The 26,723-nt window shown below is 43.4% G+C and overlaps 1 long non-coding RNA gene across 1 annotated transcript in view; it reads right to left on the bottom strand.

The window, feature by feature from the left end:
* Nucleotides 1–3,996: 3,996 nt before the first annotated feature.
* LOC134325047 (uncharacterized) overlaps nt 3,997–26,723 on the bottom strand; it is an 84,157-nt gene continuing 61,430 nt past the window's right edge. Inside the window, exon 3 of the long non-coding RNA XR_010014249.1 lies at nt 3,997–4,029. This is a non-coding gene — a long non-coding RNA (uncharacterized LOC134325047). The remainder of the gene's footprint in view (nt 4,030–26,723) is intronic.

The raw sequence follows: 26,723 nt of genomic DNA, 5'->3' as shown, positions 1-26,723 counted from the left end.
CTACAGTCAGTAATTGTAGAACTACAAAGTGCTTCTATATGGTAAGTGGAGCTGATAAAATGGACAGTGAGAGTAGAAACAAGGAGGTTCAGAATGATCTGGTTCTTGTGTGTTTAGAAACGCACTCAGTGTTTAAGACCTGATTCTGTCTATTCAACAACCAGCGTAAAACATTTCTGACTGTAAAAAACAAAGCGAACGTTTTTATCTCAGTGTGAGCGAAGAGTTCAGTCTGTTTTCATTTATTTGATTGAATAAGATTTGAGAGGCGCTGAGCTGAAACTCTCCTGCTTTGTTTAGAGATAAAACAGGACGTTTGTCTCATTAACGCGTTTTCGCTTCTGTAGGCGTTTGTAGCTCCGTTTGTTCTCGGCGTGGAGCAGGAACGTCCCCGCGATGATAAGAAAGCGAAAGGTCGGACATGCGCTCATTCTTTCTTGTGTAGCTTTAATTCATATCATCTGCTCCTTTGTGAAGCCTTTCTACAAGACTGGAGTGCATCTGTGGGAATTTGTGCCCATTCTGTCAATAGTCTTAGTGAGGTCGGGTGATGTCCAAGCTCACAGTCTGAGTGTAATTCATCCCAAACGTGTTGACACATTTAACAGACGCGTTTATCCAAAGTGACCTACAGTACTGTGACAGTATACCGTCTAAGCACTTAAGGGTTAAGGGCCTTGCTCAAGGGCCCAACAGTGGCAACCTGGTAGCGGTGGGTCTTGAACCAGTGACCATTAGATTACTAGTCCAGTATTCTAACCACTAGGATACAACTGCCCATTTAGCAGACGCTTTTATCCAAAGTGACTTACAATTATGACTGAACACAGTTTTGAGCAATTGAGGGCAGAGATGGGGACGGGAGTCTGACTCGACTTGGATTCATTTCAAATGACTCGGACTCGACTCATGACTCACAAAAAATTACTCGTGCACAACGAGATTCGCTAGAGTCAGCATGTGTTAACATTAGTTACGTGTGACAATTATATATATATATATATATATATTATTATAAATATTCTGCTCTCTAATAACGCTCCGGCCTTCTTAACCCACAAAGCACGCAATGTGTAAATGTTCCAGCCAGCTTCCGGTGTAGTGATGAAGCGTCGCTCCCTACTCCCTACACAGTCTGAAGTTCACTTCATTTGAACATTTTCGTTACCTTTGGATCTGAATCTCATGGTGGAATACCCTACGTAGTGCACTTCACAGGAACAACCTGGGTGAATGGAACGCTCCTACAGAATCGGTGCTAATGATTGTAAGAGCCGCTTTCTGAACCAATCAGAGCTTCTGATTGTAATTGTTAGTAAGAAATGCTGTTATTTGCATTTATTCAGTTTGCGTCACACAGATGACGTGGTAATGAAACGCTCGATCGGCTTTCTAACCACTTCCTGTTTTACTTCACGACCGGGAAAAGTTTGGAGGTTTTTAATTATAAGCACATTTACAAAATAACGGATTCTGTTCCTAATGGGACGCACGCTTATAAATGTAATAGCATCTGGAAGAACAGAAGCTCAGGTAAGCAGCGGTTATGATTGTTTTTGCTGTGTTTGGGATTTTGGCCGCTGTGCCGTGATTTATCGAGCGCTTTTGTTCTGTAATGAAAACAAAACGTATCAGTTGAAGCTTTTAACTGGAACCTTGTTACAGAAATTACATTCATTTACACGATGAGGAGGAAAGTAAAGACATGAAGTAAAACGGCTAAATACACTCGCTAATCTGTTGTTGTTTATATCTGAACTTACAGATTATTTCTTTATTTCTACGCTACATTTACAGTATATGTTTTGTGTAGATTATATTGACTCGTGACTTGACTCGGACTCTAGCCTAAAGACTCGTGACTTGACTCGGACTCTAGTCTAAAGACTCGTGACTTGACTCGGACTCGAGTCTAAAGACTCGTGACTTGACTCGGACTCTAGTCTAAAGACTCGTGACTTGACTCGGTCTTTAGCCTAAAGACTCATGACTTGACTCGGACTCTAGCCTAAAGACTCGTGACTTGACTCGGACTTTAGCTTAAAGACTCGTGACTTGACTCGGACTTTAGCCTAAAGACTCGTGACTTGACACTGACTCTAGCCTAAAGACTCGTGACTTGACTTTGACTCTAGCCTAAAGACTCGTGACTTGACTCAGACTCTAGCCTAAAGACTCGTGACTTGACTCAGACTCTAGCCTGAAGACTCGTGACTTGACTCGGACTCTAGCCTAAAGACTCGTGACTTGACTCGGACTTTAGCCTAAAGACTCGTGACTTGACACGGACTCTAGCCTAAAGACTCGTGACTTGACTCGGACTCTAGTCTAAAGACTCGTGACTTGACACGGACTCTAGCCTGAAGACTCGTGACTTGACTCAGACTCGTATTGTGTGACCAGATGCTGCCACTGCCCTAAACAACTAAATACAATCATTAGAAGGGGCGTCCACATACTTTTGGCTGTATATTGTATCTCACTCGAGCAGAAAGAGACAGAAATTATAGAAGGTGTGTTTGAGTTCACTATAGAATTATAGGATTATAGAATTATAGTTCTATATCCTCCTGATGCATCTGTACGGTCATGAGATCTGATTAGCCTTTAATCCAATAAGATGTCCAGCATGAGCTCGATTGACCCTCTAATGAACAGACTGACCACACCAGAGGACGGAGACCCAAACATAGACATAAAAACAATATAGAGAGCTACAGAGATGTAGAAACTCAGAGATTAAAGCTTTGAGCTATCAATCAGAATCAGTATCAATATCATTTTACTATAATCCCAGTCTCAAGCATTTCTGGCTCGTGTCCCTATTAAAATGAATTTTGTCACCAAAAAAAGCAATCCAGCACAGACCGGGTCACATTATCCAAGACCATTACAATAACCAAATCCATTCCACCATTAGCTTGGTTATGCCAGTCTCGCTGCCCTGATTTGGATGCCTAGTTGTGGAAGCAAGCTCTGATTAGCGAGGCGTCTGCTGCTACAACAGGATAAACCAGAAGAACCAACATGAGCCCATTATCACCATCATAAACTACTTTATACAGTGGTTGGAGTTAATGGTCAGGCTGTGTTTGGATGTATTGGTCGTCCTGCTGCTGTACAAAACCGTCCAAACATTTTCTCTTTTTCACATCTTAGCAAGTGAGAAAGAAGTCGACTAACAAGATACAGGAAACAGTAGGAGCATGAAAAAGAGCAGAGCAAGGAACTCTGGGAAACAGAATAGAAAAGGAGAAGGAAGGGAGGAAAAGGAAGGAACGAATAAAAAAAAAAATAAATAAATAAATAAATAAATAAATAAATAAATAAATAAATAAATAAATAAATAAATAAATGAGAAAGGAAAGAAAAGGAAAGGAAGGAAGAAAGAAGAGGAAGGACAGAAGGAAATAAGGAAAATGATATTTAAAAAAGGATAAAAAAATAAATAAATACATAAAGGATGGAAAGAAATAAAGGGAGGAAATAGGGAGAGGAATAAGAAAAATGAAAATGAGTGTACTGAAGGATGGAGAAAAAGTGAGGAAGGAGAGGAGGATGGAAGGAAGAAAAGATAAACTGGAAGGAAGGAAGGAAGGAAGGAAGGAAGGAAGGAAGGAAGGAAGGAAGGAAGGAAGGGAAAATGAGTGTAAGGGAGGAATGAGGAAAAAGTGAGGGAGGAGAACAGAAAATAAGAAGAGGAAGGACAGAAGAATGAAAGGAAGAAAATAATGGAAGAAGGGGGATGAAGGGGAGGAAGAATGAAAAGATAAAAAGAAAGAAAGAACAGAAAGAAGGAGAGGAAGAACGGGAAGGAAGGAACTTTCTTCAAGAAAGTTCATGTTTAAGTAGCCACACACACACACACACACACACACACACACACACACACACACACACACACACACACACACACAGAGAGAGAAACCTAAAGTGCTCCCTGGAGCTTGTAAGAATGATGAAAGTGAAATAATAAAGACAGGAAGTCCCACTCACCTTCTGATTCAGCACACAGCGTGCACTGCGACTCTACAAAAACACAAGAGACACAAACGGTCAAACCAAAGCAAAACTCAGAGTCACAAACACATTAGACAGAGTCATTTTATACAGATATAGGACCAAAAGAATGTGGACACCCTTGTAATTATTATGTTCTGGGGTTTTAACCACAACAATCCCAAACAAGTGTATAAGATTTATTATATAAGTGCTTGAATGACCCAGCGATCAATGTCCTCCTTTTTGAGGTCTGATGTTCTCCTTTTTAAGGTCCGATGCCCTCCTTTTTTTAGAGTCTAATGCCCTTGTTTTTGGGGACTGACGTCCTCTTTTTTGGGGTCTGATGCCCTTGTTTTTGGGGTGTGATGTTCCTCCTTTTTAGGGTCTGATTTTCTTCTTTTGGGGGTCTGATGTTCCTCCCTTTGGGGTCCGATGTTCTTCCTTGTGGGATCTGATTTTCTCCTTTTTATGGTCTGATGCCCTCCTGTTTTAGGGTCTGTTGTCATTTTTGGGGTCTGATGTTCCTCTTTTTGGGGTCTGATCTTTTTTTGGGGTCTGATGTCATTATTATTGGGGTCTGATATTCTCTTTTTTTAGATCTGATATTTCTTTTTTTGGGTTCTGATGCCTTCCTTTTTGGGGTCTGATGCTTTTTTTGGGGTCTGATGCCCTTGTTTTTGGGGTGCGATGTTCCTCCTTTTGGGGGGACCAATGTCCTGCTTTTTGGGGTCTGATATTCTCCTTTTTGAGATCTGATATTCTCCTCCTTGGGGGTCCGATGTTCTTTTTTTAGGGTCTGATGTCCTCTTTTTGGGGTCTGATGTTCTCCTTTTTGGGGTCTGATATTCTCTTTTTTTAGATCTGATATTCTCCTCCTTGGGGGTCTGATGTTCTTCTTTTTAGGGTCTGATGTCTTCCTTTTTGGGGTCTGATGTCCTCCTTTTTTGGTGTCTGATGTCCTCCTTTTTGGGGTCTGATGTCCTCTTTTTTGGGGTCTGATGTCTTCCTTTTTGGTGTCTGATGTCCTCATTTTTAGGGTTTGATGTTCTCCTTTTTTGGGTCTGATGTCCTCCTTTTGGGGGTCTGATGTCCTCCTTTTTTGGTGTCTGATGTCCTCCATTTTGGGGTCTGATGTTCTCCTTTTTAGGGTCTGATGCCCTCCTTTTTTGGTGTCTGATGTTCTCCTTTTTGGGGTCTGATGTCCTCCTTTTTTGGTGTCTGATGTCCTTTTTGGGGTCTGATGTTCTCCTTTTTAGGGTCTGATGTTCTCCTTTTTGGGGTCTGATGTCCTCCTTTTTTGGTGTCTGATGTCCTCCTTTTTGGGGTCTGATGTTCTCCTTTTTAGGGTCTGATGTTCTCCTTTTTAGGGTCTGATGTCTTCCTTTTTTGGTGTCTGATGTCCTCCTTTTTGGGGTCTGATGTTCTCCTTTTTAGGGTCTGATGTTCTCCTTTTTGGGGTCTGATGTCCTCCTTTTTAGGGTCTGATGTTCTCCTTTTTGGGGTCTGATGTTCTCCTTTTTAGGGTCTGATGTTCTCCTTTTTGGGGTTTGATGTCCTCCTTTTTTGGTGTCTGATGTCCTCCTTTTTGGGGTCTGATGTCCTCCTTTTTGGGGTCTGATGTCCTCCTTTTTGGGGTCTGATGTTCTCCTTTTTAGGGTCTGATGTTCTCCTTTTTGGGGTCTGATGTTCTCCTTTTTAGGGTCTGATGTTCTCTTTTTTAGGGTCTGATGTTCTCCTTTTTTGGTGTCTGATGTCCTCCTTTTTTGGTGTCTGATGTCCTCCTTTTTGGGGTCTGATGTTCTCCTTTTTAGGGTCTGATGTTCTCCTTTTTGGGGTCTGATGTTCTCCTTTTTAGGGTCTGATGTTCTCCTTTTTAGGGTCTGATGTTCTCCTTTTTGGGGTCTGATGTTCTCCTTTTTGGGGTCTGATGTCCTTGTTTTTGAGTTACTCAATCCAAGCCACAGTCCAGATCTGACCCTCTCGCAGGCCATCACATCATCACTGTTAACCATCATTGTGCCTCAGTAGGACCCAGAGCTGCCAAATTCCTCACAAATGTGGTTTAAACGTGTTAATACGCATTTAAATCCAAGTAAAAACACCTCGTTCTCGCGGTCGCATCACAGAAAGTTCCCCTTCAGCCAAAACCCTCTGATGGATGGCACCAGGCTGGCACCAGGCTGGCACGGATGGTATTAATTCACACGAATAAATTCATCGCCACAGATTATAAGTGCATCATTATTCAAAAAGTGCAGATTATCAGGATTCTGGTGCACGTCTGGTGCATGAGTTTAGATGTGCACCAGACAGACAAGAAATGTCCAAAACAAACAAACAAACAAACAAACATGTACATTGATGGATTAAACATCCAGCGATGTTCAGGTGGAATTTCTCACATATTTCGTCTCTGAACTTAAAAATAAATTAAATTGTTTATTCTTCCTGTTTTGTCTGTTTGGTTTTTGTGCAGAGCAGCACTGGAGAGGAGAGCATTAACATAAAATTATGTAAAAGTGATCTGCAATGTCTGAAAATGTTTTAAAAACCTTTACAGACTGAATTTTAAACAGTTTAGGGAAGGCCCTTTCCTGTTCGGTTTAAAGAGACTCCAGTGTCCTGCACAGAGCCCTGACCTCAGCCCCACTCAACAGCTCTGAAACATCCAGCCATACAAATGCTGTCATCTTTTGACTGAATGGGCACAAATTCCCACAGTCCAAATAATATTTCCACACACTGTATATTTAGACAAACCATTTTTGGGCTCCTAATCATAAATTGAGTAAAATTTACTCAAAAAAGTTTACTTTTTATTTATTTTAAAAATAATTTTACAAAGATTATGTACAATAGAAAGCTGAGGGTCTGCAGGCCTGTTTAATACATAACAAACAATGAATACTAATAAATGTAAAAGAAAATAATAATAATAATAATAATAATAATAAAGGACATAATAATAATAATAATATTAATAATAATAATAATAATAAAAATATTATTACTAAAACAATTAAGAAAGTTATACATCTCCAAACACTTTTACAAATTCATTCATTTATTTTTATTATTATTATTATTACTATTATTAATATTATTATAATTACATTATTATTATTATTATTATTATTATTATTATTAATTATTATCATTATTTTTACTATATTATTACTATTATTGTTATTATTATTAATTATCATTATTATTATATTATTTTATTATATTATTATTAATTATCATTATTATTATTATTATTATTATTATTATATTATTATTATTATATTATATTATGTTAAATTGAAAACACATTTTATGAAATTCTAATTACATGAACTGATAAACAACTTGTTTTAATGATTATTTTTAACTCCAGTGTGTGTGTCAGAAGCAGCTGGATTGATCCCGTCCTCATTGAAACACTGCAGACCTCATTACATACGAAGCAGACGGAGACGGAACCTCAACATAAAGTCGATAAACTTCATTAAAGAGAAACAGTGAAATGTTTAATATCCTGTACGGAGGATTACAGGCGCGTGTTTGTGTTTTATGGTTTTATTGATTTTGTTTCTGGACATTATAGAGAGAAACGTTGACGTGTCGTCTGTGTGTATGAGGATTATTTTATATGTACCTGTAACTTCTGAGAACACGACGTCTGGGAGCAGAGGATAAAATAATACAGAAACAGAACTCTGAGAATATCGGGATGGGGGGGGGGGGGGGGGGGGGGGGTTACGATGTTTTCTGTATGATGCAGTAACGACGGGACACTCTGAGCTTTAAATGTTCGGAAACATTAAAAACACAAAATACTGCAACATGGAACCTGGAAAACTTCAGGACCATAACATACAGCTTTTACGAGTTTACATGTTACAAGACTGAACGACATCTCAGTATCAAGCGCTCTGATTGGCTTAGTTGTGTAACTGAGCGTCGTAGTGATGCACTTGCTTAATAAGGAAATAAATACATGCTATATTCACAAATTGTCTGGAGCATTTAACACTTTATTAACTTCTTCTGTTACGGTACCGAATAGCGGACAGCTAGAGTCATCGCGTTAGCCAAGCACGCTATTCCATGCACTACTAAAACAGACTCACTTCGCATAGAAACGTCCATCAAACTAATTCCTCTGGCCCCGAAAGCTTTCACATTTACATTTATAGCATTAAGCAGATGCTTTCATCCAAAGCGACTGATCACTGGTGGTCCAATTGTGGCAATTTGGCATTGGTGGGACTTGAACCAGTGACCTCCGGATCAATAATCCAGTACTTTAATCGCCGAGCTAAACTGTCCCAGAAAGGTGAACCAGAGGCAATGGGTGCTGAGTGGTTAAGGAGATCAGGAGTGGGATCAGGAGGTCACTGGTTTAATCCCTACCAATGCCAAGTTGCCACTGTTGGACCCTTGAGCAAGGACCTCATGCCCCAACTGAGCTTGAATTGTATTTATGCTCACATATTGACATAACCAAACCATGATCATCTCAGAGTTCCGTGTCCTTGTCTAAAAAACCTCGTCTAAATATATTTGCTTACAAAACGTCTCAGTAATTATTTCTCTCCGCAGCACAAGCTAAAAATTACATTCCGGATGGGAAGGATAAACGCTAAGAAGCGAGGAAGCGCTTAGCAACGCGTGAACAAGCTGTCAGCGCCTCGCCTCAGTCCTCCGCCGTATGAGAAATCGTCCTTGTTCGCCTTCATCTCTGTGAAAAATGTTTTCACTCGTTTGTTAGCGCAGACCTTCATAATTAACTTTAGCATTTGCATATTAGCCTCGTACGCTCACACGTTCATCTTTTAGCAGAGCAGCAGCGCTAGTCAGCGGTGATAATGAGATTCTGTCACGCTTCTACTTTTGTTTGTTTGTTTTTAGAAACTCAGAGTTTGTCTGTTCTCAGAAACATTAAGACTTTCTTAAGCACTGAGCTAAGCAGGCTACGACATAACATAACTACACTCACTGTCCATTTTATCAGCTCCACTTACCATATAGAAGCACTTTGTAGTTCTACAATTACTGACTGTAGTCCATCTGTTTCTCTGCATGCTTTGTTACCCCCTTTCATGCTGTTCTTCAATGGTCAGGACCCCCACAGCACCACCACAGAGCAGGTATTATTTAGGTGGTGGATCATTCTCAGCACTGCAGTGATACTGACATGGTGGTGGTGTGTTAGTGTGTGTTGTGCTGGTATGAGTGGATCAGACACAGCAGCGCTGCTGGAGTTTTTAAACACCTCACTGTCACTGCTGGACTGAGAATCGTCCACCAACCGAAAATATCCAGCCAACAGCGCCCCGTGGGCAGCGTCCTGTGACCACTGATGAAGGTCTAGAAGATGACCGACTCAAACAGCAGCAATAGATGAGCGATCGTCTCTGACTTTACATCTACAAGGTGGACCGACTAGGTAGGAGTGTCTAATAGAGTGGACAGTGAGTGGACACGGTATTTAAAAACTCCAGCAGCGCTGCTGTGTCTGATCCACTCATACCAGCACAACACACACTAACACACCAGCACCATGTCAGTGTCACTGCAGTGCTGAGAATGATCCACCACCTAAATAATACCTGCTCTGTGGTGGTCCTGGTTATTGAAGAACAGCATGAAAGGGGGCTAACAAAGTATGCAGAGAAACAGATGGACTACAGTCAGTAATTGTAGAACTACAGAGTGCTTCTATATGGTAAGCTTGTTTGGAAGCTGGGGTCAGATCGCAGGGTCAGCTATTGTACAGCACCCCTGGAGCAGACAGGGTTAAGGGCCTTGCTTAAGGACCCAACAGTAGCTGAATGGCAGAGCTGGGATTCGAACTCTCAACCTTTCGGACTGATAGCCCAAAGCTCTACCCACAAGACAACTGACATATCTACCGTCCTCTCTCTCTCTCTCTCTCTCTCTCTGCTAGCTTGATATCTTTATGAGCTTGGACAGGTTCTGTAGGAATCAATGACAGACCACAATACATCTCAGATCTTATTGTGCGTGGTTTACACCGGACCTTACACACTTCCTGTGAATAAAACCTACTCAAAAGTGCGCACACACACACACACACACACGCAGCATGATGTTGCTCCGTTTCAGTGAGTATTGATTTTGGGTCGTGGTGTTCCTCGGCTCTGCTGAACGCTCCCATATGAGCTGAGAGTGCACTTCTACTCCAACGGCTCGATGAACCCGGGCTAGCACACTTCATACACACTCCAGTCATCCGAAACCACCACACACACACACACACACACACACACACACACACAAAACAAGCGACATTTACACACTCAAACCGCACACGACTCATAATCCAGTCGCTATTCATTACAATCACACATTTCACGCTGTTGCGTTAGTGAACGTTTACAGGGTTATGGTTAAATACAGTTCTTACTCATATAAAGGGCTGCACACTGCGACCAAAATACCAAAAATTACTAGGCTTTTAGGGCCCTGACAACCAGTATCTAGAAATTCCAGGTTCCTGTGTACTCATAACTCCATAATCCCAGCGTCCGATGTTCCCTTGGGCCTGTGTTTTCAGGTACCTATGTTACCTAGGGTCCTGTGTTTCCAAGGAATTATGTTCCTTAGGGCCTGTATTCCTTATGGCCTGTGTTTCCAGGGTCATATGTTCCTAGGGCCTGTGTTTCCAGGGACCTATGTTCCCCAGGGTCCTATGTTCTCTAGGGCCTGTGTTTCCAGGGTCTTATGTTCCTAGGGCCTGTGTTTCCAGGGTCTTATGTTCCTAGGGCCTGTGTTTCCAGGGTCTTATGTTCCTAGGGCCTGTGTTTCCAGGGTCTTATGTTCCTAGGGCCTGTGATTCCAGGGTCTTATGTTCCCAGGGCCTGTGTTTCCAGGGTCTTATGTTCCTATGGGCCTGTGTTTCCAGGGTCTTATGTTCCTAGGACCTGTGTTCCCAGGGTCTTGTGTTTCCTAGGGCCTGTGTTTCCAGGGTCTTATGTTCCTAGGGTCTGTGTTTCCAGGGTCTTATGTTCCTAGGACCTGTGTTCCCAGGGTCTTATGTTTCCTAGGGCCTGTGTTTCCAGGGTCTTATGTTCCTAGGGCCTGTGTTTCCAGGGTCTTATGTTCCTAGGGCCTGTGTTTCCAGGGTCTTATGTTCCTAGGACCTGTGTTCCCAGGGTCTTATGTTTCCTAGGGCCTGTGTTTCCACGGTCTTATGTTCCTATGGGCCTGTGTTTCCAGGGTCTTATGTTCCTAGGACCTGTGTTCCCAGGGTCTTATGTTTCCTAGGGCCTGTGTTTCCAGGGTCTTATGTTCCTAGGGTCTGTGTTTCCAGGGTCTTATGTTCCTAGGGTCTGTGTTTCCAGGGTCCTATGTTCTCTAGGGCCTGTGTTTCCAGGGTCTTATGTTCCTAGGGTCTGTGTTTCCAGGGTCTTATGTTTCTAGGACCTGTGTTCCCAGGGTCTTATGTTTCCTAGGGCCTGTGTTTCCAGGGTCTTATGTTCCCTAGAGCCTGTGTTTCAAGGGTCTTATGTTCCTAGGACCTGTGTTCCCAGGGTCTAATGTTCCTAGGGCCTGTGTTTCCAGGGTCTTATGTTCCTAGGACCTGTGTTTCCAAGGTCTTATGTTCCTAGGGCCTGTGTTTCCAGGGTCTTATGTTTCTAGGACCTGTGTTCCCAGGGTCTTATGTTTCATAGGACCTGTGTTTCAAGGGTCTTATGTTCCTAGGACCTGTGTTTCCAGGGTCTTATGTTCCTAGGGCCTGTGTTTCCAGGGTCTTATGTTCCTAGGACCTGTGTTTCCAGGGTCTAATGTTCCTAGGGCCTGTGTTTCCAGGGTCTTATGTTTCTAGGACCTGTGTTACCAGGGTCTTATGTTTCCTAGGGCCTGTGTTTCCAGGGTCTTATGTTCCTAGGGCCTGTGTTTCCAGGGTCGTATGTTCCTAGGGCCTGTGCTTCCAGGGTCTTATGTTTCCTAGGGCCTGTGTTTCCAGGGTCTTATGTTCCTAAGCCCTGTGTTTCCAGGGTCTTATGTTCCTAGGGCCTGTGTTTCCAGGGTCTTATGTTCCTAGGGCCTGTGTTTCCAGGGTCTTTTGTTTCCTAGGGCCTGTGTTTCCAGGGTCTTTTGTTCCTAGGGCCTGTGTTTCCAGGGTCTTATGTTCCTAGGGCCTGTGTTTCCAGGGTCTTATGTTTCCTAGGGCCTGTGTTTCCAGGATCCTATGTTCCCTTAGGGCCTGTGTTTCCAGGGTCTTATGTTTTCTAGGGCCTGTGTTTCCAGGGTCTTATGTTTCCTAGGGCCTGTGTTTCCAGGGTCTTATGTTCCTAGGGCCTGTGTTTCCAGGGTCTTATGTTCCTAGGGTCTGTGTTTCCAGGGTCTTTTGTTCCTAGGGCCTGTGTTTCCAGGGTCTTATGTTCTTAGGGTCTGTGTTTCCAGGGTCTTTTGTTCCTAGGGCCTGTGTTTCCAGGGTCTTATGTTCCTAGGGCCTGTGTTTCCAAGGTCTTATGTTCCTAGGGTCTGTGTTTCCAGGGTCTTATGTTCCCTAGGGCCTGTGTTTCCAGGGTCTTATGTTCCTAAGCCCTGTGTTTCCAGGGTCTTATGTTCCTAGGGCCTGTGTTTCCAGGGTCTTATGTTCCTAGGGTCTGTGTTTCCAGGGTCTTATGTTCCTAGGGTATGTGTTTCCAGGGTCTTATGTTCCTAGGGCCTGTGTTTCCAGGGTCTTATGTTCCTAGGGCCTGTGTTTCCAGGGTCTTATGTTCCTAGGGCCTGTGTTTCCAGGGTCTTATGTTCCTATGGGCCTGTGTTTCCAGGGTCTTATGTTCCTAGGACCTGTGTTTCCAGGGTCTTATGTTTCCTAGGGCCTGTGTTTCCAGGGTTGTATGTTCCTATGGGCCTGTGTTTCCAGGGTCTTATGTTCCTAGGACCTGTGTTCCCAGGGTCTTATGTTTCCTAGGGCCTGTGTTTCCAGGGTCTTATGTTCCTAGGGTCTGTGTTTCCAGGGTCTTATGTTCCTAGGGTCTGTGTTTCCAGGGTCCTATGTTCTCTAGGGCCTGTGTTTCCAGGGTCTTATGTTCCTAGGGTCTGTGTTTCCAGGGTCTTATGTTCCTAGGGCCTGTGTTTCCAGGGTCTTATGTTCCCTAGAGCCTGTGTTTCCAGGGTCTTATGTTCCTAGAGCCTGTGTTTCCAGGGTCTTATGTTCCTAGGACCTGTGTTCCCAGGGTCTTATGGTTCCTATGGCCTGTGTTCCCAGGGTCTTATGTTCCTAGGGTCTGTGTTTCCAGGGTCTTATGTTCCTAGGGCCTGTGTTTCCAGGGTCTTATGTTCCTAGGGCCTGTGTTTCCAGGGTCTTATGTTCCTAGGGTCTGTGTTTCCAGGGTCTTATGTTCCCTAGGGCCTGTGTTTCCATGGTCTTATGTTCCTAGGGCCTGTGTTTCCAGGGTCTTATGTTCCTAGGACCTGTGTTCCCAGGGTCTTATGGTTCCTAGGGCCTGTGTTCCCAGGGTCTTATGTTCCTAGGGTCTGTGTTTCCAGGGTCTTATGTTCCTAGGGCCTGTGTTTCCAGGGTCTTATGTTCCCTAGGGCCTGTGTTTCCATGGTCTTATGTTCCTAGGGCCTGTGTTTCCAGGGTCTTATGTTCCCTGGGGCCTGTGTTTCCATGGTCTTTTGTTCCTAGAGCCTGTGTTTCCAGGGTCTTTTGTTCCTAGAACCTGTGTTTTCAGGGTCAAGTCTTATGTTCCTAGACTTCTAGGGCCCTATGCTTTTGTGGCCCTATGTTTTTGGGACCCTATATATCTGTGTTCTGTGTCCCCAGAGTTTAAGGTTCTAAGCTCTACTAATACATGTTCCTGTATGTTCCCCAGTGTCCTATAAACCCAGTTACAAGAATCCTACAGAACTCTCTACAGCCTGAGTATGTTCTAGGAGCTCCAAATTCCCATAGTCCTAAATTATTATGGCCCTTGGATCACAGATTTATAAGATAAGAAGGTCTTGAGTTTTCAGAGCCATTTTTAGAGAATCATATAATCTTAAGGTCATTTATTCTGAGTGCTCCTACATTCCAGGGTCCTATTTTTTTTATTAGAACCAAAGCACCCAGAGTTCTCAGTGTCCCATGTTCCTAAGGTCCTATATATATGATGGGCTCAACATTTATAAACTCAATAATTAAATGCTAACATATTATAGTAATACCAGGATTTTAAGAAACACATACTCCCACAGCCCCAAATTTCTAGGGCCTATGTTTCAAAAATCATATGTTTTGGGACCCTATATTTTTAGACATCGATGTCCCCAGAGTCTAAGATTCCAAGCTCTACTAATATATTTTCCTATATGTTTCCAAGATCCTGTAATTCCAGTGTCCTATAATCTCATGGTTCTGTGTTAGAAGAATCCTACAGAACTCTTTACAGCCTAAGTATGTTCCCAGAGCTCCAAATTCCCATAGTCCTAAATTATTATAGCCCTCAGATTAATATTATTCATATTATTCCAGGGTCGAGTTCCCAGACCCATTCTTTAGAGGATCCTATATTCTCAAGGTCATTTATTCAGTGTGTCCTGTGTTCCCACGATGTTATCTTTTACGGGCTTAACATTCATAGGCTTAAGACTTAAATACTAATATTATAGCAACCACTGTATTATATATAATTACATATAATTGTAATATCAGGATTTCCAAGGACTAAGGTTTAGGTCTATGGTCTCCAAATTCCCACAGTTCAAAATTATTATGGCCCTCAGATCACAGATTCATATTATTAGAAGGTCTCGAGTTCCCAGACCCATTCATTGGAGGGTAATTTATTCTGAGTGTCCCTATATTCCAGGGTCCTATATAGTATATATACAGTGGGGCCAAAAAGTATTTAGTCAGCCACTGATTGTGCAGGTTCTCCTACTTAGAAAGATGAGAGAGGTCTGTAATTTTCATCATAGCTACACTTCAACTATGAGAGACAAAATGAGAAAAAAAAAATCCAGGAAATCACATTGTAGGATTTTTAAAGAATTTATTTGTAAATTATGGTGGAAAATAAGTATTTGGTCAATAACAAAAGTTCAACTCAATACTTTGTAACATAACCTTTGTTGGCAATGACAGAGGTGAAACGTTTCCTGTAAGTCTTCACCAGGTTTGCACACACTGTAGCTGGTATTTTGGCCCATTCCTACATGCAGATCTCCTCTAGAGCAGTGATGTTTTGGGGCTGTCGCTGGGCAACACGGACTCCACAAATTCTCTATGGGGTTGAGGTCTGGAGACTGGCTAGGCCACTCCAGGACCTTGAAATGCGTTTTACGGAGCCACTCCTTCGTTGCCCGAGCGGTGTGTTTGGGATCATTGTCATGCTGGAAGACCCAGCCACGTTCCATCTTCAATGCTCTCACTGATGGAAGGAGGTTTTGGCTTAAAATCTCACGATACATGGCCCCGTTCATTCTTCCCTTAACATGGATCAGTCGTCCTGTTCCCTTTGCAGAAAAACAGCCCCAAAGCATGATGTTTACACCCCCATGCTTCACAGTAGGTATGGTGTTCTTGGGTTCTTCTTCTTCCTCCAAACACGACGAGTTGAGTTTTTACCAAAAAGTTCCATTTTGGTTTCATCTGACCACATGATATTCTCCCAAACCTCTTCTGGATCATCCATATGCTGTCTGGCAAACTTCAGACGGGCCTGGACATGTACTGGCTTAAGCAGGGGGACACGCCTGGCACTGCAGGATTTGAGTCCCTCTCGGCGTAGTGTGTTTACTGATGGTAGCCTTTGTTACTTTGGTCCCAGCTCTCTGCAGGTCATTCATCAGGTCCCTCCGTGTAGTTCTGGGATTTTTGCTCACCGTTCTCATGATCATTTTGACCCCACGGGATGAGATCTTGACCCCAAGGGAGATTATCAATGGTCTTGTATGTCTTCCATTTTCTTACAATTGCTCCCACAGTTGATTTATTCACACCAACCTGCTTGCCTATTGTAGATTCACTCTTCCCAGCCTGGTGCAGGTCTACAATTTTCTTCCTGGTGTCCTTCGACAGCTCTTTGGTCTTGGCCATGGTTGAGTTTGGAGTCTGACTGTTTGAGGCTGTGGACAGGTGTCTTTTATACAGATAACGAGGTCAAACAGGTGCCATTAATACAGGTAACGAGTGGAGGACAGAAGAGCTTCTTAAAGAAGAAGTTACAGGTCTGTGAGAGCCAGAAATCTTGCTTGTTTGTGGGTGACCAAATACTTATTTTCCACCATAATTTACAAATAAATTCTTTAAAAATCCTACAATGTGATTTCCTGGATTTTTTTTCTCATTTTGTCTCTCATAGTTGAAGTGTAGCTATGATGAAAATTACAGACCTCTCTCATCTTTCTAAGTAGGAGAACCTGCACAATCAGTGGCTGACTAAATACTTTTTGGCCCCACTGTATATAACCATTAGGCAATATGTACAGTGGCCTATTTGTCCAGTACCCCATATAAACAGGCAATCAGTTCAAAAAGAACGTTTGTCAACACAAGGTTTCAAATAATTTTGGTCTTGTACCATCTACTGTACATAATATTGTAAAAAGATTCAGAGAATCCAAATAAAATCATGAACAAAAACCACTGTTCAAGCCCTCAGACAGCATTGCGTGAGAAACCATCCTGATTCTGTGATTAATGTAGCCACATGGTCACTGGAGTACTTCAGAAAACAGTTGTTACTTAACACAGCCCGCCTCTGCGTTAAGAAATGCAACCTGAACCTCTATTAAACAAAGAAAAAGCCCTACGTAGTGTCTGTGTTTCCAGGGTCCTATGTTCCCTAGGGCCTGTAAATAAAACTACATGGAATCTGGAGCTCTTCAGAAAACCGTTGTCACTTAACACGGTCAACCGATGGATTAAGAAAAGTCAATTAAGACCCACTTTATAAAGCTTTAATGTTCATGTTTTAAAATGTGTGTGTTATTTAAATCGTGCTATTTATCCAATCACAGAAGATCAAGATGATATTAGCCAGGCTGATAGCACAAAACAACACATGTACCAGTTGGTTAGAGGGCACGCCGCCATATTATTAGCATAACGACTCAAACAATGCACCACCGGGCGCTAATAAATGATAAACATCACTACTTACACTTTGCATTAGCGTACCAGCTAAAACACCACTTTATTACTCTTCTAATAGCACAGCAAAGCTCTTTCAACAGCGAATCCCAAAGGTGCTGTTGGCCGTTAGCATCAGCACTGATTAGAGACAGGTCGCTGACGGATGATCGCATGTTTAGCGCTGCTGGCTAAACAGAACCGTGCTTTCAAAGTAAAACAATGAAGAACGATAAAGAACGCGCGATCACGTTGTTTTGATCTGTTTGAGTTTGTTTAGGTAAAGACACGCCGTGTGTTTTCGCACATTAGCCTGTAATTTTGTTAAATTAGCCCCCCACGCGTGACGCCCACACGCCGGGTGCTAAAATAGACATTCTACGAAGAACTACAGTGCCGTGTCGGTGGTGCACACTTAGCATCCTGCGACGAGGATCCTGATTTAATTCTGGTGCCGGGTGAAACCGGGAGGTGAGAATAATAACGGTGCAGGATTTCGTCATCCTGCTCTTCTACCGCTAATCAATCCCACACAAGTGAGGTGCAGTCGGTGTAAAACCAGCGTGAGAGGCAGATATTTTAATATGAATGAGTGAATGAGTGAGTGCTCACTTTTATCAGCTCCACTTACCATATAGAAGCACTTTGTAGTTCTACAATTACTGACTGTAGTCCATCTGTTACTCTGCATGCTTTTTTTTAACCCACTGGACCCCCACAGAGCAGGTATTATTTAGGTGGTGGATCATTCTCAGCACTGCAGTGACACTGACATGGTGGTGGTGTGTTAGTGTGTGCTGTGCTGGTATGATGGAGTTTTTAAATACCGTGTCCACTCACTGTCCACTCTGTTAGACACTCCTACCTAGTTGCTCCACCTTGTAGATGTAAAGTCAGAGACGATCGCTCATCTATTGCTGCTGTTTGAGTCGGTCATCTTCTAGACCTTCATCAGTGGTCACAGGACTCTGCCCACGGAGTGCTGTTGGCTGGATATTTTTGGTCGGTGGACTATTCTCAGTCCAGCAGTGACAGTGAGGTGTTTAAAAACTCCAGCAGCGCTGCTGTGTCTGATCCACTCATACCAGCACAACACACACTAACACCACCACCACCATGTCAGTGTCACTGCAGTGCTGAGAATGATCCACCACCTAAATAATACCTGCTCTGTGGGGGTCCTGTGGTGGTCCTGACCATTGAAGAACAGCATGAAAGGGGGTAACAAAGCATGCAAAGTGCTTCTATATGGTAAGTGGAGCTGATAAAATGGACAGTGAGTGTAGAAACCAGGAGGTGGTTTTAATGTTATGGCTGATCGGTGTTTGTACCAAGCATCCCTTATTTCCATCCACATTCACATTTTCACAGTATATAATGTCTGAGCAAATGGTTAAGGGCCTTGCTCAAGGGCCGAACAGCAGCAACCTGGAAGTAAAAGGGCTTGAACCAGTGACCTTCTGATTACTAGTCCAGCACCACATCCCTATATATTCCCAGAGCAGTCCTTGTTTCCAGTATCCCATATTCACAGGCAATCAGTTAAGAAAGTAGTCTTGGTCTTTTACCTTCTAATGTACATAATATTGTGAAAAGATTCTATTTGATTCTATTTAAGGACCGTAAGACAGTGGAGACATCTGCTGTGGTCAGACAGAAAAAGTGGACATCAAGACAAAAGGACCATCCAGACTGTTATCAGTGAAAGGTACAGAAGCCAAAAATTTTCATGGTATGGGAGTGAATCAGTGCCCACGGCATGAGCCTACAGTACCTATGTAAGACATGGGGTCTGTGTGAAAACCGAGCTCTCTCTCTCTACATAGCCACATTTCCCATCATCCTACACTACCGAGAAGAGGGCGTGTCTAAATTCTTAGATCCCTTAAAATGCTTCTACTGAGGCGCCTTAATTCTGAGCGATGATCTGACTGAATAACGAGGGAGCGTCCGCGCTGAAGCATTCAATCCCAGCATTCAGTGCGGCACGACTTTTCTCACAAAGAACAACAAACGTGGCGGACGAATGAAATGCGGAGCAACCAACAGAGTTCTTTTAAATGTAAATCAATTCTCTTCTTGTTGTATAAAGGTGTAATTATACAAGTGAGGTTTATTTGTAAATTCGGGCTCGTCAGGGACAGTTTAAGCGTTCTAGACGCGGAGGGAGACGTTAGCCGGCATGTTAGCGAGTTGTGCCGCCTCAGCCCGTTAGTTTGAACGGCCTGAAGCTAACTGTGTTCGCTTAGTAAGCTAAAACTGCGGTGACGGAAGCGCCATAAACGCTGTCGAAGTGTGACACTTATGTGGCATCTCCCACAATGCATGCCGATTTTGTGAACCGCAAAGTGACCGCATCCCGCCACTAGATGTCAGTGTTTGTGATGTTTGTGAATTTCTGCTGTAACGCTGAAGTTTCCCCCTGGGGATCAATAATCATCAATCAATCAATTAAATAATGTTCATATAAGATGTGACCTGTGGTGAGGTAAGACAATAAACTCAAACACAAACATGATACTCAATATAAAATAACAGAATGTGGACTCTATATTAGGGAACCCCGGGGGAGATTTTTGTTCCTGGACGTGGATTATTAGAACCCACTCGTATGATGTACACAGTGTGTGTGTAATGAAAGTACTGAACGATATCGGACGTCGTACCGAGTGTGAAATTGGGCTTCGTCTGGTTCTACAGCATTAATTTAATCGTGAATCATAGAGACGCGTTTCTGACACTCAATCCGACACACATGATGATCTTTTTTATTTGAGCCATGAATCACTCTGTCCTGGTGGCGCCATCCATGCCAGCGATGTGCCAACATCACGAGCCCAATCTAGGGCTGCCGCGATTGGTCGACCTAGTCGATGACGTCAACACATTTAATAAAAACTATGTTTATAAATGATCCTTTTTAATTTCTACAACGTCTCCATTCATATAAGCGTTCATATGATTCCCTCAGCACTACTTGCTTGAACTAAGTCGTATCTGGTCCAGTCACTGGTTGGCCGTCTTAAAAAATGCATCTGCAGCCGTCAGAGGCCGATTGTAGAGAGTTTTCAACCCAAGACCCTTAAAACTGGCACAAAACTAAAAGCTGGTTTGTTCACTGTGTAAAGCTTTGCAGCACCAGCGCCATGTTGCACATCTATATTGTTTCATTAAGCTTCTTAATCGCGGAGATCTTGGAACACCGTTTCTTAGTGAGTTCACTTAGACCGACGCGCACTTTTGCTCCGTTGGGCTCAAAGCGCAGAAAGCTTCTCGTGTGAATGCGCCGGAGCACTCACCACTTTGTTTACATGGCTTAGAATGTGAAGTAAGTTGTGAGTGAATGTGCAGGTTAGAATCTGGGCTCATTCTGTCGTTACTGTACGTTGGACTTAATGAGACGTGGCTACATCTAACTATTTTATTTCTGCTATAAGTTGAAGCACTTTGCTGTGTGTACAGAACACCATAAACACGAGCTGCACTCTGTTTAATATGGAGCGCTTGAGAATGTGATAATATGAACATAAACCCTGTTTACATTTAGTTCTGTATTGTATTATTATGCCGTGCAGTTTAGTGTTCAAATAAAAGAAGCTTAAATGAGATTCTGGATTAATTTTTTTGGAGTCTATAGATTAATCAATGGAAAAATAGTCGTTAGCCCTAGTTCATTCCAGTCGTATTTAATTACTGCTGCAGACCTCTACTCCCGACCGAGGAGAGCCGTGACTAACACACGCCACAGTCGACCCCTGATACGCAGTCAGACCGCTTCTTTTCACCCGCACCAGACGGGTTCGTATGAAGATCCGGGGAATCACGCACTGATCTCCGTCATCCCCCGTCTTAGTGCAGCGCCATCCATCAGCCAGCAGAGGTCGTAACTGCAGCAGTTATGCACCAGCCAATCAATTGTGAGATTCGTAAAACTGAATGTGTTTAAATTAACACTCAGTGATCAAAAGTATATAAACACCACATCGTAATGAGTAAATCAGGCTACTTCAGCCACAAGTGCATACAAACAAACGCTGACAGTTTTAGTTTCTGGTATTTTACTAATAAATTTGTTAGATTCTAACAATGCACCATAACAGCGCTGATTTCAGAAAGAGGGAACGTCAAGGAGCAACAACCGCTCAGCCTTGAAGCTAGACAAGCTCACAAAATGAAAGCCGAGTGCTGAAACGTGTAACACGGTAAAAAATAGTGCTGGAGCCTCCTGTAAAATAATAAACACGCATGTAAACATAAAGTCAAACACAGATCGCAGATAAGAAAAGTAGGGCTGCCACTAACGACTATTTTTCTACCAATTAATCTATAGACTATTTTATCGATTAGTCAATTAATCTAAACGATTGATTTTCCTCTAAAAAAATTTATCCAGAATCTCATTTAAGCTTCTTTTATTTTAACAACAAACTGCACGGCATAATAATACAACACAGAACTAAATGTAAACAGGGTTTATGTTCATATTATCACATTCTCAAATGCCTCATATTAAACAGAGTGCAGCTCGTGTTTATGCTGTTCTGTACACACAGCAACGTGCTTAAAATTTATAGCAGAAATAAAATAGTTAGATGTAGCCACGTCTCATTAAGTCCGACGTACAGTAACGACAGAATGAGCCCAGATTCTAACCTCCACATTCACTCAACACTTACTTCACATTCTAAGCCATGTAAACAAAGTGGTGAGTGCTCCGGCGCATTCACATGAGAAGCTTTCTGCGCTTTGAGCCCAACGCAGCAAAGTCTGCGGCAGTCTAAGTGAACTCACTAAGAAATACGGTATTCCAAGATCTCCGCGATTAAGAAGCTTAATGAAACAATACAGACGTGCAACATGGCACTGGTGCTGCTGTGGTACCATCAAAGCTTTACATAGTGAACAAACCAGCTTTTAGTTTTGTGCCAGTTTTAATTATTCCCAAACTTTTGATGATTCGGGTCTTGGGTTAAAAACTCGTCCTCTGACTGCTGCAGACGGCATTTTTTAAGACTGCGCCTAATGCCACCGACCAGCGACAGGACCAGATACGACTAAAGTCATGCACGCAGTAAGCAGTGCTGAGGGAATCATATGAACGCTTATATGAACGGAGACACTGTAGAAATTAAAAAGGATCATTTATAAACATAGTTTTAACAACGATGCATCACCTTAAAAATGCGTCAACGTCATCGACTAGGTCGACCAATCACGGCAGCCCTAAAGAAAAGACGTATAATAACCAGGTCGAGGTACACAGGGTAATCCAGAGAGTAGTCGGAAAGCAGAATTGAATCCCTGCAGTCATGTTTCACACAAACAGCGGAGATGCAGGACAATTTTACCACGTTTCGCTCATTACTCTGATTTTAATCAACAAAGTCATGAATCACCGATGCCGTTAAGTCAGCGGCGGCGTAAATTCTGCTCCTCCGAGCTCCTCGTAATCTGTTATAATTATATTTTATAGAGCTTCACCTGGATGAAATATTCTGATATTATTCAGATTTACTTTACAAAATGCATAGAAAAAATCACCAGGCTGATTAACCTGATGCTAATTTTTTATTTCATTTATGTTAAATCATTATTCAAATTTAATTACATCCTACACTCCCAAGAAGAGGGCGTGTCTAAATTCTTGGATCCCTTAAAATGCTCCTACTGAGGCGCCTTAATTCTGAGTGATGATCTGACCGAATGACGAGGGAGCGTCCGACACCTACTCAGCACTGAAGGCAATCCCAGCATTCAGTGCGGCACGACTCTTCTCACTAAAAATGACAAATGTGGTGAACAAATAAAAGCGGAGCAACCAACGGAGTTCCTTTCACATGTCAATAAATTCTCATTGATGTGTAATCTGTATAAAGGTGTAATTATACGAGTGTCGTATATTTGTAAATTCAGGCTCGTCAGGGACGGTTTAAGCGTTTTCAGTACACGGAGGGAGACGTTAGCCGGCATGCTAGCAGGTTGTGCCGCCTGATGCTAACCGTGTTAGCCTAGTAAGCTAAAACTGTGGTGACGTAAGTAGAGCGTCTAAATAATCTGCCTTATGAGTTCCAGGTCTTATTAGAATCCTCTCTACTGAGGCAGCTGATCAGGGAGGTATTAGGGAGCAGGACGGGTCACTAAGTTTTCAGACCCCCTGGTGGCCGTCTGGTTTAAGGCACGATTATTATAAACTGTTCACATTTTCTCTATCGATATACACTGATCAGCCATAACATTAAAACCACCTCCTTGTTTCTACACTCACTGTCCATTTTATCAGCTCCACTTACCATATAGAAGCACTTTGTAGTTCTACAATTACTGACTGTAGTCCATCTGCTTTCACCCTGTTCTTCAATGGTCAGGACCCCCACAGGACCCCCACAGAGCAGGTATTATTTAGGTGGTGGATGATTCTCAGCACTGCAGTGACACTGACATGGTGGTGGTGTGTTAGTGTGTGTTGTGCTGGTATGAGTGGAACAGACACAGCAGCGCTGCTGGACTTTTTAAACACCTCACTGTCACTGCTGGACTGAGAATCGTTCAACCACCAAATACATCCTGCCAACAGCGCCACGTGGGCAGCCAGCGTCCTGTGACCACTGATGAAGGTCTAGAAGATGAGCGACTCAAACAGCAGCAATAGATGAGCGATCGTCTCTGACTTTACATCTACAAGGTGGAGCAACTAGGTAGGAGTGTCTAATAGAGTGGACGGTGAGTTGGACCTAAATAATACCTGCTCTGTGGTGGTCCTGTGGGGGTCCTGACCACTGAAAAATAGCATGAAAGGGGGGTAACAAAGCATGCAGAGAAACAGATGGACTACAGTCAGTATTTGTAGAACTACAAAGTGCTTCTATATGGTAAGTGGAGCTGATATATAGACAAAAGTATTGGGACACGCCTTCTAATTATTGCATTCAGGTATTTCAAACACACCAGTTCATTCAACCAGCATTCAAATATGCCTTCAAATATGTGTCAACAGTTTGGGGAAGGTCAGTTCTCAGTGAAGACGCGGTTCGGTTTGAAAAACTAGCCCTGCTGAACGGCTCTGGGATGATTTGGAACGCTGACTGCAAGCAAGGCCTTTTTGTTATAGGCATAAATTCCCACAGCCGCCTTCCAAAAAGATTACTGGTCGTCACCGCCTTAAAAATGAGCAAGCAGATACGAGGCCTGCGATCCTCCCGCGCTAACAACACGGCCATGTGGCGCTCTGCGTGCTCCCGCTACCCCGCCCAGCCACGCTCTCCTCCCATTACTTCCCAGCATGCATCTGGCACCCAGCGTCTCTCAGACAGCATCCTGTTAGCGCTGTAAACATCTTTAAAACGATATATTCCAACCGCACAGACCATGTGCCGCGGCCCGCGCCCCGGAGACCCCGCGCCGCTAACCATTCCGCCTCTTATTTCCCAGCGTGCATCTGGCACTCGGGACGTGGCATCTCAGAGCCGCTGAAACGGCGCCGGAGGGAACGCGGCCAAAGAGAAACGCCAGCGGATCGCATCGGTCCCAAAAATAAAAGCGGAGGAGTTTCGTGTAGGAGGAAATCACATTATGTAAGGGACATTCTATCCTTTGCAGCAACAGTTTAGGGAAGGTCCTTTCCTGTGCACAGAGCAAAGCTCTGACACACTGACATCAAACGCTGTCATCTTTTGACTGAACAGGCAGAAATTCCCACAGTAACACTCCAAAGTCTTGTAAGAAGCTTCTCAGAGGAGCGGCTGAAGTGGGTGCTGTACAGCAGCATGGGTCCTCGGTACCTGGGTTTGATCCTTGTAGTCTGTATTATAGCTAATGTAGGTTTACTTTAGGTACAACCAGTTACCCCTGACTTCCTGACAGCATGCAGAAGGTGGATTGGCTTAAGCAAAGGGTGTCTGCTTTCTCAGGTTGGTTGTTAATCCAGGTACTCGTGGTTCAGGTCCACGTGTACAACGATGACGGTGCACCGGTTGGCCTCTGATACAGTAATTGCACCTCCAGCTTTGCGTCTATAACAGCCTCCACTCTTCTGTACAGGCTTTTCACAAGATTATGGCGTGCGTCTGTAGGGATTTGTGCCGAGTCAGTCAAAGCACTAAAGGTGTTTCATAGGGTTGACGTGTCTTAATAATGGAATGTGCTGGAACTTTCCCAGAGGAGCAGAGCCTGTTATGGCTGCAGTCGAGGTTTATTAATGAATATCACCTGCTGTAACGAGGTGGAGGCTAAATAAAGACCAGCAGTCCCTCCACGTTAAGAGTCGCGCCCTGCTGTGAGGTCTAGTTTGGCCAGCAGGGGGAGCACGGAGTCACGGTGTGACCGGTCACTCTATTAACGAGAGTTACTGATGCGCTCCAGGTGGAAGGTTTCTATATATACAGTGTATCACAAAAGTGAGTACACCCCTCACATTTCTGCAAATATTTCATTATATCTTTTCATGGGACAACACTATAGACATGAAACTTGGATATAACTTAGAGTAGTCAGTGTACAGCTTGTATAGCAGTGTAGATTTACTGTCTTCTGAAAATAACTCAACACACAGCCATTAATGTCTAAATAGCTGGCAACATAAGTGAGTACACCCCACAGTGAATATGTCCAAATTGTGCCCAAATGTGTCGTTGTCCCTCCCTGGTGTCATGTGTCAAGGTCCCAGGTGTAAATGGGGAGCAGGGCTGTTAAATTTGGTGTTTTGGGTACAATTCTCTCATACTGGCCACTGGATATTCAACATGGCACCTCATGGCAAAGAACTCTCTGAGGATGTGAGAAATAGAATTGTTGCTCTCCACAAAGATGGCCTGGGCTATAAGAAGATTGCTAACACCCTGAAACTGAGCTACAGCATGGTGGCCAAGGTCATACAGCGGTTTTCCAGGACAGGTTCCACTCGGAACAGGCTTCGCCAGGGTCGACCAAAGAAGTTGAGTCCACGTGTTCGGCGTCATATCCAGAGGTTGGCTTTAAAAAATAGACACATGAGTGCTGCCAGCATTGCTGCAGAGGTTGAAGACGTGGGAGGTCAGCCTGTCAGTGCTCAGACCATACGCCGCACACTGCATCAACTCGGTCTGCATGGTCGTCATCCCAGAAGGAAGCTGACGCACAAGAAAGCCCGCAAACAGTTTGCTGAAGACAAGCAGTCCAAGAACATGGATTACTGGAATGCCCTGTGGTCTGACGAGACCAAGATAAACTTGTTTGGCTCAGATGGTGTCCAGCATGTGTGGCGGTGCCCTGGTGAGAAGTACCAAGACAACTGTATCTTGCCTACAGTCAAGCATGGTGGTGGTAGCATCATGGTCTTGGGCTGCATGAGTGTTGCTGGCACTGGGGAGCTGCAGTTCATTGAGGGAAACATGAATTCCAACATGTACTGTGACATTCTGAAACAGAGCATGATCCCCTCCCTTCGAAAACTGGGCCTCATGGCAGTTTTCCAACAGGATAACGACCCCAAACACAACCTCCAAGATGACAACTGCCTTGCTGAGGAAGCTGAAGGTAAAGGTGATGGACTAAACCCAATTGAGCACCTGTGGCGCATCCTCAAGTGGAAGGTGGAGGAGTTCAAGGTGTCTAACATCCACCAGCTCCGTGATGTCATCATGAAGGAGTGGAAGAGGATTCC

The sequence above is a fragment of the Trichomycterus rosablanca genome, chromosome 13 (genome assembly GCF_030014385.1).
Source record: "Trichomycterus rosablanca isolate fTriRos1 chromosome 13, fTriRos1.hap1, whole genome shotgun sequence".
NCBI lineage: Eukaryota > Metazoa > Chordata > Actinopteri > Siluriformes > Trichomycteridae > Trichomycterus > Trichomycterus rosablanca.
The sequence above is the reverse complement of the archived record's forward strand: the minus strand, read 5'-3'. Positions and strand labels throughout refer to the sequence as shown.